The sequence below is a fragment of the Pinus tabuliformis genome, chromosome 5_2 (genome assembly GCF_031772625.1).
Source record: "Pinus tabuliformis cultivar Carrire ecotype Pingquan chromosome 5_2, CPIR1, whole genome shotgun sequence".
NCBI lineage: Eukaryota > Viridiplantae > Streptophyta > Pinopsida > Pinales > Pinaceae > Pinus > Pinus tabuliformis.
The window spans coordinates 5170921-5183904 of NC_142306.1; positions in this window are offsets into that span (position 1 = coordinate 5170921).

The following is a 12984-nucleotide window of genomic DNA, read 5'->3' on the forward strand; positions in this document are numbered from 1 at the left end:
TCAAGGTGAACACCATAATGTTGTTGTATGACAATAAGTTTGAAAATTTTTGGGAAAATTCAAAATGCACTGGCTGGGACCATATGTGGTTAAGGAGGCCACAAACGGAGGCACGATCTAGCTAGTCAAAATAAATGGAGAACCCTTCCCAGGCAAAGTAAACAACGGCCGCTTGAAACCCTACATGGGTGGGCCGGTTCTATGACTAACTGGCCGAAGAATAGTCTTCGTAACCCGAGGAGCCAGACAAAGGTACTGGACTATAAACATACACAATAGATGCCAGTACCAAGGTAAGGACACAATTCAGACACAAATGATTCACAAGTAAGAATGCAGCATGTATAGCATGTAGCAGCTCAGTACGCTACCGACATTCAGGTCCTCGCGACTAGTTGGAGGGACATCGCACCAAGATCGCCGTGCCAATAGAGTGACTTGAGGACAAGTCACGATGATTGTGTTGGGGGCCTGTTGGGCATGGAATCCCCCCACATCATGTTTTGGGGCTCAAAGCCCAAGTTTCCGTCAGATGTATTATAAGACTCCATGAATTGTAGGCACGGAACGCGAAGTATAGGTTGAGTCATAGAGTTATCTGCCATAAGTATTGTAATGTAATGTAATTTCATGTTAGCCTAACCATGGTCCACAGACCATGGGATTATATAAATAGAGCGAGGCTCTAAGTTGTAAAGGGAGCCAATTGGAGAGATAGATGAATAAGAATGGTTCGAGCATAGAGTAAGAGTTTAAGTGTATTGGGTCCTAGTAGTAGGAAGAAGCTCTGCAGCTGAGTGTGGAGAGGCCAAGTAGAGTCCATTACTGAGTGTGCGAAACCCTACAGCTGAGCACATAGGGCTTTATCGAGTCTGTAATCTTGAACAAAGAATAATAAAGAGAAGTTGATTCCAATTTTTGTGCATCTGTTTCTGTATTGCCTTCTTTACATTTATACTATTTTGTTTATTGCACGTACTTATATGATTGCTAGATATAATGGTAATTATTACTAGTCTTACATAAATAAGTAATTAGGTAATAATAGGTTAAATAGCAAGGAACATGGGTATAATACGGATCGTGCCCCGAGTAGGGCTGCATGAAGGTAGCATCATAGTTGTGAAGGACTAATAGGTGCGCATAGCGACGTGTGCACAGGACCAAACCACGGATGGCTAGAATCTCATTAGACATCCCCAGGGTGTGGAAACCTAGTTCTAGCACCCTCGCGTACTGCTTTAGGTTAGACCTTAGTCCACGCTCTGCGGACTCTTGCCGAAAGGGCTAGTAGTACCGGTATTTTTTTGGCTAAATCACCTCTGAACTTGGGTCAGGCCCATACAAGCCAACAAGACCAAACATTGCACATGCAGTGGATGTATTGAGCAAGTTTATGTCAAATCCAGGGAAGGAGCATTGGACAATAGTGAAGTGGGTTTTCAGGGATTTGCATGGCACTAGTGATTATGGTTTGTGCTACCAAGGAAGGCCAGGATTGGACAAATTTTTTGATATTTGTGGCTTTGTTGGTGTGGCATGGGTTGGAGATCTAGATTAGATAATATCTATAAGTGGGTGTGTGTTTAACCTATTTCGAGCTGCAGTCAGTTGCATGAGTAAGAAACAATTTGCAGTGGCATTATTAACTACAACAGTAGAATACATGGCAACCACTCATGAAAGCAAGGAAGCAGTTTGGTTGTAGAGATTGTGTTCACATATGGGGTTAGTGCAGGGAGCTATAAGGATAGACTATGACAACCAAAATGCAATTTTCTTGTCAAGGAACCCTGCTTACCATTCAAAGATAAAGCACATTGATGTTCAGTATCACTTTCTGAGGGATATGATAGAAGACAAAAAGTTGTTGTTGGTAAAGGTGGACACTTTGAAGAATATTGTAGATGCATTGACAAAATCAGTTAGCTTTGAGAAGTTCTACTAGTGCAGAGAAACAATGGGCGTTGTAGGGCTGGATAAATGACTAAGCTCTCCTATGTCCCCCTCTAGAAAGAAAACAACAATTGGGAGAATGTTGGGTTGTATTATATTCTTTCCAACCGTTTATTAGGTTGGGTAGACCTACATATGGTTTTGTGCATGGTTTTTGCACATGGTTCTGGATGTGATGGTTTTTGGTCCATGGTTTTGGATGCGGTCGTTTTCTGTCCATGGTATTGTATGCTTCGACATGTATAAAGATGTATTGTAACATTGAAAGGAAAATAATCAAAAATCAAGCTCGTAGTCCCAGTTTTGGGATCCAGGAGAAAATATATGTGTATATGTGTTTTATGTGTTATGCTCTCACATTATCTATTTTCTTTGTTTTAGAATTTGTATGTAGGTAATTTCTTTATGGGGTCAAAACCTACACTTCTTCCACTGTGAATTGTAGCACTCCTGTGTGTGGCTCAGTTGGGTGGTCCAATCAGGTTGAATCAAATCTAGGGGATCCTGTGGTATCCTAAAGATTGATGTCTTAACCTCCTACAACGCTTCATCAATGGATTCAAATCCATCCTCAAAACTGAACATCATCAAAAATACCTAGCGCAAAATATCCCATTCTTCGGTGCCATGGCGGAGTTCTATCTCCAAGTACCAATTTATTGGTATAACATCCAAGGTATGAAAAATAGATGGACCTATTCTGGTTGAGGCTTCACTCCGTACACTTCAGTCCATTTCGCAAAATGGTTGTGTGGATAATTTCTCCCATCATAGTTTCCTGTTAATCATACCTTTGGAAGACCAAAGCGTACCCTCATCATCCTCCTAAATTCATGCCAATCATCAAAACTATCTTTGTGCGTACCCGACCATCTTTCAGGTGTACTACATAATGCCTAATCTAATGCTTGGAAGTAGTGCTTCTATGGTACTTCCCTTTCAAATGCATCCAAGAAGTGATCAACATCAGTTAACCCATCATAGTAAGGTATATTCCTTACCTCTGATGATACACAGCACAACAACTTGGTCATCATATTACAACACATCGTAGATACTTCATGCAGTTGATTCTGCTAGTGCTCTAGTTTTTCATTTGAATCTGATGTGTAGGAGTTCTCACGGTCCCATGCAATACATCCATATGTTGTTGGATTCACCCAATCCTCATCTTGCACTGTTATCTTGTAAACCTTGTCCAAATTGTCATCACTTTCATAATCACGAACCGGTTAAGTATAGCGCAGTCCTTTTGTAAGGTCTAATGGCACCACTACATGGAAAGATTTCTTCTCAAATATCATCTTTCACATCTTCAGGTTGATTACTCCATTCATATCAGTGGCCCAATCGATCCCAAGGAGCGTAGGGTATGGATTATTGTCATGTACAATTTATATCACTTCAAAATCTGCTAGTATGATCGCGCCTTCGATATCAACTTTTACCCCGTGTAACCTCCCCATTGGGATGATTTTCTACTGATTTTCCATCCTTAACTGAATCAAATACCACTATAGCATAGGTCTCCCCATTCTTTCCCATGTCTGTTTTAACAAGACATTCGCGTCGGACCCTGGGTCCAAACTAACATGGTCCATTTCCTATTATCCTATCTGTGCTGTGAGTCTCATCTCATGTCCAGTCCATGCCTTATGCTTAGCAAGCTTCCTAACTACACACAGTCCATCAGTAGTGGTCTCCTTTCTAGTTCAACTATTGATCAGCTACTGCAGTCCCTTCACAACCTTATTATTGCGGAGCAGTTTCATGCAGGTATCCAAGACCATGGTAATCATGTACAAGTCCATGTCTTCAACTATTTTCTCCTGAGTCCCTGAGGTGGAGACCTGAGTGAAACTTTTCTTTGCTTCCATAAATATTTCTTTTGTGTCTTCTAGATCAAACCTGGTCTCCTTTTCTAGTGCTTTACAGACCCACTTCCCTTCTTCGGGTTGCTTCCCCTTATCCTCACCAATCGTCACTCCACTCTATAGAACAATATTTACTTTGGGGTCTTCATCGCGAGGATCATACCTCATAATTTTCATGTTCTGAGTCGGTTTCTAAGGCTACACACCCTTCTCACGTACCTTGGCTAACAATATAAGGCAATCCCCCGTCGCATGGTAAAATTGAGTACTATAGCGGCATGACAGCCACATTGGATTTGGGCAGTATGGCACGTAGTGTCCTGGTCCTTCACAATTGTAACAAATAATTTGTCCTTGACCTCTATCAGGTCCTCCTCCACCTTGGCCTTAGTCATGCCCCTGATACTCACCTCGCGCTCCTCCAATGCCTTGGTCCAAGGGTCACATTTCTTCCTGTTAGCTACCTATACCAATAGGTTTCATTTTTCATGATTGACAGGGGAAGTTCCAAATATGCCCTACTTTGATGGTGCAAAGATCTCATATTTGTGTGCAAAACACCTATTTGCAGTTGTTTGATGCTGTCCTACTTCTGAATGGGTGATCCAACAGTCTAAGCTGGGTCACGCCATATTTCAATTGTTGTTGTAGATTAGAGAAAGAAATCTGTCCAAACTATTAAATCTTGGCAGATGAGTAGTTAGGTAGAGAATGAAGGTTCCCAACTGCTTAATCTGGGGCCTTGGAAGTAATAAGGCTAGCCTTAGATAGAAAATCAAAAGGAAATGCCAAAAGAGAAGAAAAAGGCACATTAGGGTTTGCAAGTTTAAGTGCACCCTCCTTGAAGTAATAAAAAATGCTAGGCAATAGAATGGGTAGATGAATGGGGTTGCAGAAGCATGATTCCTTTCATATCACTGGCCTAAGCAAAGAAAACACATGGTGGCCAGTGCAGATCTTTTTATTCAGCAGTTTTGTAGCAACAAAGTGAAGCATGTCTAACTTCCCAATCATTCCCCATCAAGTTCCTGGCTGACATCCCACTATCACCTTGGTTCATGAGAGAAATCAAACTCATTTATTGATCCTTGTTGTATAGAAGAGCCACATTTCTTGTGTAGAAACCTTTTCATTTTGATCTACTCTCAAAACTAATTTTGTTCCCTAAAACTTAGTGTCTATCACCTCTCATTCATATCCCCCTCCCATATTAACTATTAACCATTATTACTTAATTCCCTATATTCCCCTTTTCCCTACTACTATATCACCATTGTATATAAAAAGCCCCAAAGTATATATTTCCCCTCCCCTAGGCAATATAGCCTTATAACTTCTGTTATCACTGACAAAATTTCAAAGAAAAAAGGTAAGGGAAGAGTTAATTGATCCTGGACATATTCATGCTGATCTTGGTCATGTTCATACAATAGTCATTTCATACAATTCTTAGTTTGAGCAAACAAGCCCATGGTGAGCAGAGATCAGAAATCTTCATCAAATTCAAGCAAGGCGAGATACATCAGATGGATTAATAATAGGCCCAAACCCAAAATCAGAATTATGAAGAGGAAAATCGAGGATTTGAAGATACAACCAAGCCAGCAAAAAGGATTTCCTTAGCTAAGGAAAATCACACAGCAAACAAGGTTAGTCCTAAAGTTTGATCATTTGCCTTTTTGAAGTTTTCCTTAAAGAGTGGTTCCTCTGCATTCAGTTTTGAACAGCTTCAGGGCACATGAAAATGGACATTTCAAGATAAAGAAGCTCAAGATGGTCAAGTTTTGGCATTAAAACTGCATTTTTGAAATTACACAGCAGTTTCGTAGCGCGCTACGAAACTGCTGAAGATGATGCCTAATGCACAACAGTTTCGTAGCGCGCTATGAAACTGCTGTAGCTGCATGTTATAATTCAGTTGATCAATTGTGAGTGACAAAGGGAAAATCACTAACAAAGTATGAGCATCCAGCAAAGGCAGAACAAGTAGAGGAAGGACATATATGAACTCTAAAGCTGTGTGTTATAAAATGGTCATTATTCATAGCTAGTTTTGTTCATGATGCATCAGGCTGCATTGAAGGGTTTTGTCTTCACATGTATATATGGAAAAGGTCTGAAGTGTATGTAAAACATGATAATCCAATGCAATTTTATGAAAAACAACAAGGATAATTGATTTCGAAGATCCTTGTGGAGACCAAAAACCAAAAAGGGAGGAACTTTGTCTCCTTGTTTTTACCAGTCAACTTCTAGAAGAGTTTCTGAACATTTAAAAACTCATCTCTAAAAACGGAAAGAGGTTTTCATTCCTAAGATACTGAAGTACAAAAACCTCTTCCAATTTCTTCAAATAAATTATGATCTGGGAGAAATGAAGGACCAAAGTTGCGCTACGAAACTGTTGTAGGTGCAGTTTTTCACAGGCATATTTCTCTGTTTGACACAGGTTTTGCAAAGACACATTCTGGGAGATAGGGAAGGTTTTTCAACAAACCAAGAGAGGTTTTTGTTCAGCATGGATTGTTTCACAAAAGCCTCCTTCCGTTTTTCCAAATACATTTTTTACGAGAGGTTATGAGCTCTGTCCCAAGACCTATTGTTCAGCCAGAACACAGCAAGGGACAGTTTCCTAGTTTCTAGGAACAACAAAAGGATGAGTCATCAAGGGCCAGCTGGAAGGTTATGGGCTTCATCAAATTCGAATTCATGGAGTTTTATGTGTCAAAAGGAGTGTTTAATGCTTAGATAAGGTTGTTGTAATCATGATAAGGAGTTACACTCCTAGTTGTATTAGGTCTCTAGGACTGCTAGTTAGGTGTCATTTGCATTTAATAGTTAGTTTTAAGTGTCAATAGGTGTCAGGTCAGGTAGAATTCGAATTTTTCTCATCCTAGAGGAGGAATCCAAGTTATGTAAAGAGCTCTATATATAGCAGAAGAGCTGATGTACAAGGGGTTGGAAAATGTTAGAAAAAAAGACTACTTTTGTAAATGATATGCAGGGATTGATATATACAGAAGCAGTTGGACTTTTCTGAAGCAGAGATTCTTAGTGTACTTCAGTGAGCTTCATCTTTTATCTTTGAAACGCTTTACTTCCATAGTCTTAATGCTTATTACTCAGAATTCCTGGAGGAACATGCTCTGACTTCCTTTAAGTCTTAAACTATGGTGAATTGAGTTCAGTAATACATGCTTGACTTTACTTCTCAGGATTCATGAGGGATTTTTTATGTTCAGAATATGTGATGTTGTCCTTTTCTTAATTCTTACAGTGGTATGGATGTATAATCACTCAGAATTCACTGAATGTGCTCTGACTTCCTGTATACATTTATAAACTGTGTGGTCCCATATGAGTTTATGTTCTGAATGTTTAAATGCTGATTGCCCTGACTTCCATGTAAGGTTGAGTTCATTGTTATATTGAGGTGTTGTTGACTTAGAATTCATGCCCACATGCTCTGACTCCTATGAACTTCAAGTTGTTGAGACTTTCTTGAATGTGTCACTCTTTCATTGAAGTATATACAAGCCTCAGTTTTATAAGAAGAGCTATTTGTTATCCTTATCTCTGTCACTGACTCCATAGCCCAATGGTAGCAAGTCTCCATCTTCCAATCTACAAACATATAAAATCACAAACCATAGAGTTATCCATCTATCCATTTCTTTAATCAATATCATTAACCCTTTGAGAGAGCCCTCTCAGGCTAAGGAGGCTAAGCCTTAGCTAAAAGATTGGTTTGAAATAGTTACACTGAGATAGTCTGATCAGTAGCCTATCAGGGTCCTATTTTGGTGATAACAACTTCAAAGGTTGGAGCGCTAAGATGTTTAGGCGCAATAGGCAAAATAACGCCAAAAACAAAGTTTAGGGATTAATCCAAGATCTGCTTGGTTAATAGCCCTAACCCCGCTTTGCAAACAAACGTTAATTAATCCATTTGGCTTATAAACCATCGCTAAACCCACTTTTGCCGCTTATCCAAAGTTCTTGTTACAATTCCCATTTCACAAAAAACAAAAGGAAATTATTAAAATAATGCGCCGGGTCCCGCCGTATCGTGTTGGCAATTTTCCATCCCATCGTCCGTCGGATCTGGGCCCTCCCATCCGACGACTCACATTGATTTCGGACCGCGTCCGATGCCTGGACGATAGCTCCCGAAAACTGTCAGAGCATGACGTCAGGGCTTGAAAGCGTGTCATTCCCAAATTGTATCGGGAGGCCGCCTGCCAAAACCGATCCCGTACAACAAGCGGTCCGATATTACCTCTTACCGCCTTTGTTTACCGCCCACCATGTCACGCCTACGTCACTGCCACCTCAGCGTCGCATCATCGCTCCATTCGCCATCGTCCTGAGCTGTCCGCCACGTCCCCCATCCACGCGGACCACTCACTAGCCACCACATCATCACTCCGTACCATGACCCCACCTATGACATCATGCTGACATCATACAAAAAACGTGCCAAAAGCCAAAATTTTCTAGTTTGCCCGAAAAAGTCAGTTTTTCCCATTATTTGCAATATCCATGCACTGTGCTCTTGCATGAGTTAGAACATCATTCTCCACCAACTTTGAAGATTGCTCCCATGTTTCCAGCACCTTGAATTCACCTGCATTGCCACCATTTCCCGAGTTTACCAGGTATTTATCAAAGTTTCCCCTCCGCGCCTGGTTTTTTCCATAATTCTCTGAGGAAACTAAGAAAAGGAAAACACTGTAAGTTCAAGAAATCTTCATGAACTACTGGTGCTCTTACACACTGTGAGCCCAATTTTGCCTACAGAAGTCCCTATTGTGTCCAATTCCCACAAATTTACAGTCTGTTTGCGCATTCGTAAACTAAAACATCTTTTACACAAGTCCACCGAGAAAACGACTCTTAAATCCCAGTATTTGCTCATTAAACCTTTTAAGGAACATTTCAACTTGTTTTCACCCTCATTCACCCTGTTTCTCCTACAAATTGCCCTGCTCCTGCAAAATTCATTGCTCTGTGTTGCTGTGCCCAGAAAAACAAGTTCAAATACAATTCAAACTACCAATTGACCATGGAGACACCAGTGGCATTGAACATTGCACCCTTAAATGCCCCACAAAGAGAGCTAGAATGGCAGGCCCTGGCTGACAGAGACTACCAGATGGCAGAAGTAATCCCGATGTACAACAAGTATCATATTCATGTACTCAATGAGCTGAAAGCCAAACATCTCAGTGGAACTGATATTCTAGGGATTTGGGACTCCAATTTGCCCATTTTCAATCTTCCTCAAGTCAATGTCCTCCCAGATTTGATTCATAGATGCAGTGCCAACTATGATCCATGTCAAAGAGCTGTCCTCAGTCCCTCAGGTTCAGTTTTGTTCCATGTCACCCCTGAGGCTATAAATCAAATGCTGCACTTTCACACTACAAAGCCATTGACTCCTCTGTCCATGATGCACTTAATAGACCAAGGAGGCAAGTTTTCCAGTGCCCAAATCATAAAGATCAATCAGCTATTCATTGAACCAGGCTCTCAAACTGTGAGGACCCCTCCTATAGGAAATGTATATTTCAATGAGTTGGGCAGGATGCTTGTGGATATGATCAGTTATGTCTTGGGTTACAGGTCAACTGAGGATGCTGATGAAACCATTCTGGCAATGATGTCTATCTTCTCCCCTGGAAAGCCTCCTTCTGTTCACTATGATTATGCTGCATACATTGCCAATAAAATTCATGAACAATTGATGAATCTAGAGAGGGAAAGGATATTTATATACACTTCTTACATCTATCACTTGTTCCTATTTTACCAGCCTGATAGCTTCCCTATTACTCTCAAGAAGCTTGATGCTCAGGGAAACCCAAGGTCTGTGGTATTTTGGTCTTCAATCTTTCATCATACATCCTATTCACCATACAGCTATTGTGAATTCATAGAACTTTTTATCCATCCAGCCATGTCCTTGCTGTTGAGCGCCCCTCCTCCAATATTGACAGATGAGATGTAAAGAACCCTCCAGCTCTCAAAGGCCTACAGCATTGGGGATTGGTACTTTTACCAACACCATACAGTAATCAGAATATATGGTTGTGAGTTAGCCCCATACAGGCTACCAAGATATGTCCCTATGAGACTTTTTGCTTTAGAGTATTTCAGACAATTTGGGAATGTAGACATGGTCCATTTCCACAGCAAAAATAAGAAGGTACAACTCAAAGTCAGAAACCAGCTAGGCCCATTTATTTATAATAAAAGAGAAGAGGCATGGCAAGAAGTAGATAAGATCCTAAAGTGCCTCAAGTTGCAAACCAGTTTCCTCTGGATACCCTATGATCCCAATCATTTCATTAGTCTTAGAAGGGTTAAATATAAGTTGGCTAGCTATGATCATGTCAGGTTGCCTCATATTGAAAAATATGAAAATCTATTAAGATGGAAAGAGGGCACTCTAGAAGAGGCAAGTACTAAAGAGGAAATAGCACTAAAAGAAGCCAAGAAACTTGAGAAGGAAGCAGACTTCGAATATTGTGGGCAGGTTTTTTCTCTTCCTCATATTCAACTTGGAGCAACTGCCTCATCTTCTACAGCTCCCCACCAAGCAGCTCAAACTATTCCTCAAGTAGCTAGCACAGAAAAGGGAAAAGAGATGGAGCAGGAGCAGTCACTCCCAACAACAGAATAGCAGAAGTAACATACAAAACAACAAGAAGAAATGGCTGAGACCCCTGTATCTACAGAGCAACAGGCTCAAGAAAGAGTGCCTCCAAGGTAGGAAATAGTAGTGGATACCTTGGTTCTCCAAACCCCATTGAATGAAGAACGAACTAGGAAGAGGGACAGACAGCAAGAAACTCCCCTCACTACATCAGCAAGTCAACAAGGGGAGAAAAGGAAAAGATTAAATCCTTTTTCTGAAGAAGAGATGGCTATTGGGCCATCCATAGGTATGGGCCCCCCTAGCATGGAAGCATCAGCCAGTTCCTTCCAACAGGAACAAGAAAGACCACTTGGAGGAGAGGTCAGCTCCTCAAGCCAGCAAAGAAGGGTAGAATCCAGCATAAAGCAACAATTTATTGATATTAAGAAGAGGAATGAGCCAGTGAGACTCCAGCTTTACAATCACCTACTCAAAATGTCTCCCAAAAACCAGCAGAGGCTTATGTCAGCATATGACATAACAGAGGGGAAGATGACTATGAGTCATTTCATGCCTACTATGCTGCAGCCACAGTCAGCTGCAGATTACATAAGAACCAACCTAGAAGTATTTGCAAAAGACATCCACCCAATGGACCAAATTGAGCTACATAAGAAAACGAGTGAGATGGTCTACTCCTCTCTTGCAGATAAAACATTTCTATCACACAAATTGCAAAATAGTCTCCATAATACTACCGCCCAATTAGAATTGGAGAAAGCATCTTCTCAAGCCAAAGACAACAGGATTAGGTCTTTGGAAGATACCATTATAGAGCTTGGGCATCACCCAAGTGATCCAAAATCTGTGCAGGCATTACTAAAAGAAAAAGAGGCAGATATAGCAGCTTTGAGGAAGATGGTCAAAATTCCAGCAACCCTTCACCCTCAAACAAGAGATGTTGCTCAGCAGAGAAAGGACCAAGATGTAGCAGCCATGCTGCTGACACTACACAAACAATTGGTAGAAACAAAAGGGAGATTGATAGCAACAGAGGACGCATTACAGGCAGCCCTGAAACAGAAAGAAGGAGGGAAGACATCTCAGCCCCCTCAGCCAGTGATTAACCTTGAGGAACCTCCTCAAGTTATCAGTCCTCCCACAGAACGAACAGCGGGGACAGGCCCTTCAACATTACCACCAAGTACAGCAGCATCACCAACAACAACATCAGGACAGACACCCAGCCTTGATATGCAGAATATGATGAAAGAACTTCAAGCTCTGGAGGCCCAGATGGCAGAACTAAATGAGGCCAAGGAAAAACTAGCTACACTTAATGAAAAGTATGATAAATCAAAGCAAAGTGTAGCTGAAAAAACAAGAGAGGTAAAGGCTCTTGAGAAGAAGATAAAAGAACTGGAGAAAGAGCTCTCTCTTGACAAAGTGGTGGCTGAAATCAAGAAAGTCCCGTGGGCCAATATTGGTCAGTATATAACAGATCAATGGCAATATATTGAAACCATCCATGAGCATATAGATCTCATAGGCAGGGCCCACAAGGAAAGTCAAAGAGCAAGGGCATCTCTACGAAATATGCCTGAGATAGCCAATAGGATGATCAATGTCCTTAACAACCGCACAAGCCCTCAGCTGGCAGCAATGGGTACCTCTAACAGGACTGATACCATTTTATTGGTAAAAAGGGTGCTCACTTTGAGGAATCTTGTGCAAACATTGGATAGAAGATGCCAAGAAATGCAGACAGAGGTGAACAAATTCATGGAGAAATTTACAGCATTGCATAACAAAGGCCTTCCTAGCTTACTAAATAGTGCAGGAAGGTTACTATCCCATGAAAACTATGCCAAGAGGGTAAATACATTTGCTACAAATCAGATCACTGGAGCATCAAGTGCCCCAGAGGAAACAGGGCCTACATCTGGGCAAAGCCTCTATGACAGAATAGAGAATTTGTTTTTTATCATGAATGAGATTAGACATCTGTTTGAAGTGCCTCAAAATTACTACAAATATACTGAGGCAGATGAAACCATAGGCACAATTTTGAGACATCAGTTGCCCACTCAGGAATGGTGGACAAACATGATACAGACATTGCTGTGAACAAACAAATTTTTCATCAAATTTTTGTACGTCAAATATAAATCATCATATTCAGATAGTTGATATATTCATTATGACTGGAGATGAGTGGACAGAGCCAACTCAGCAAACAAATTTGGACACTAAAGCAACACCGACAGATGCAGATGACAGGGCTGAGATAGCTACAGCACGACAGAGCAATAAAGGGCGTATTATTCAGAATCAATGCAAAGCACCCTGCAGAGCCAGTTGCCCTCAAAGGTCAAGAACTTCTGACAAACAGCAAGCAACTGTTGTATATTCATTAAAGTAGCTTTTAATTTTGTAAGAAATATCTTTGAAAGTTGGTAAGAGCAGTTATTGTGCAATAACTCACTATTGAGATATTTCTATGATATTTTGTAT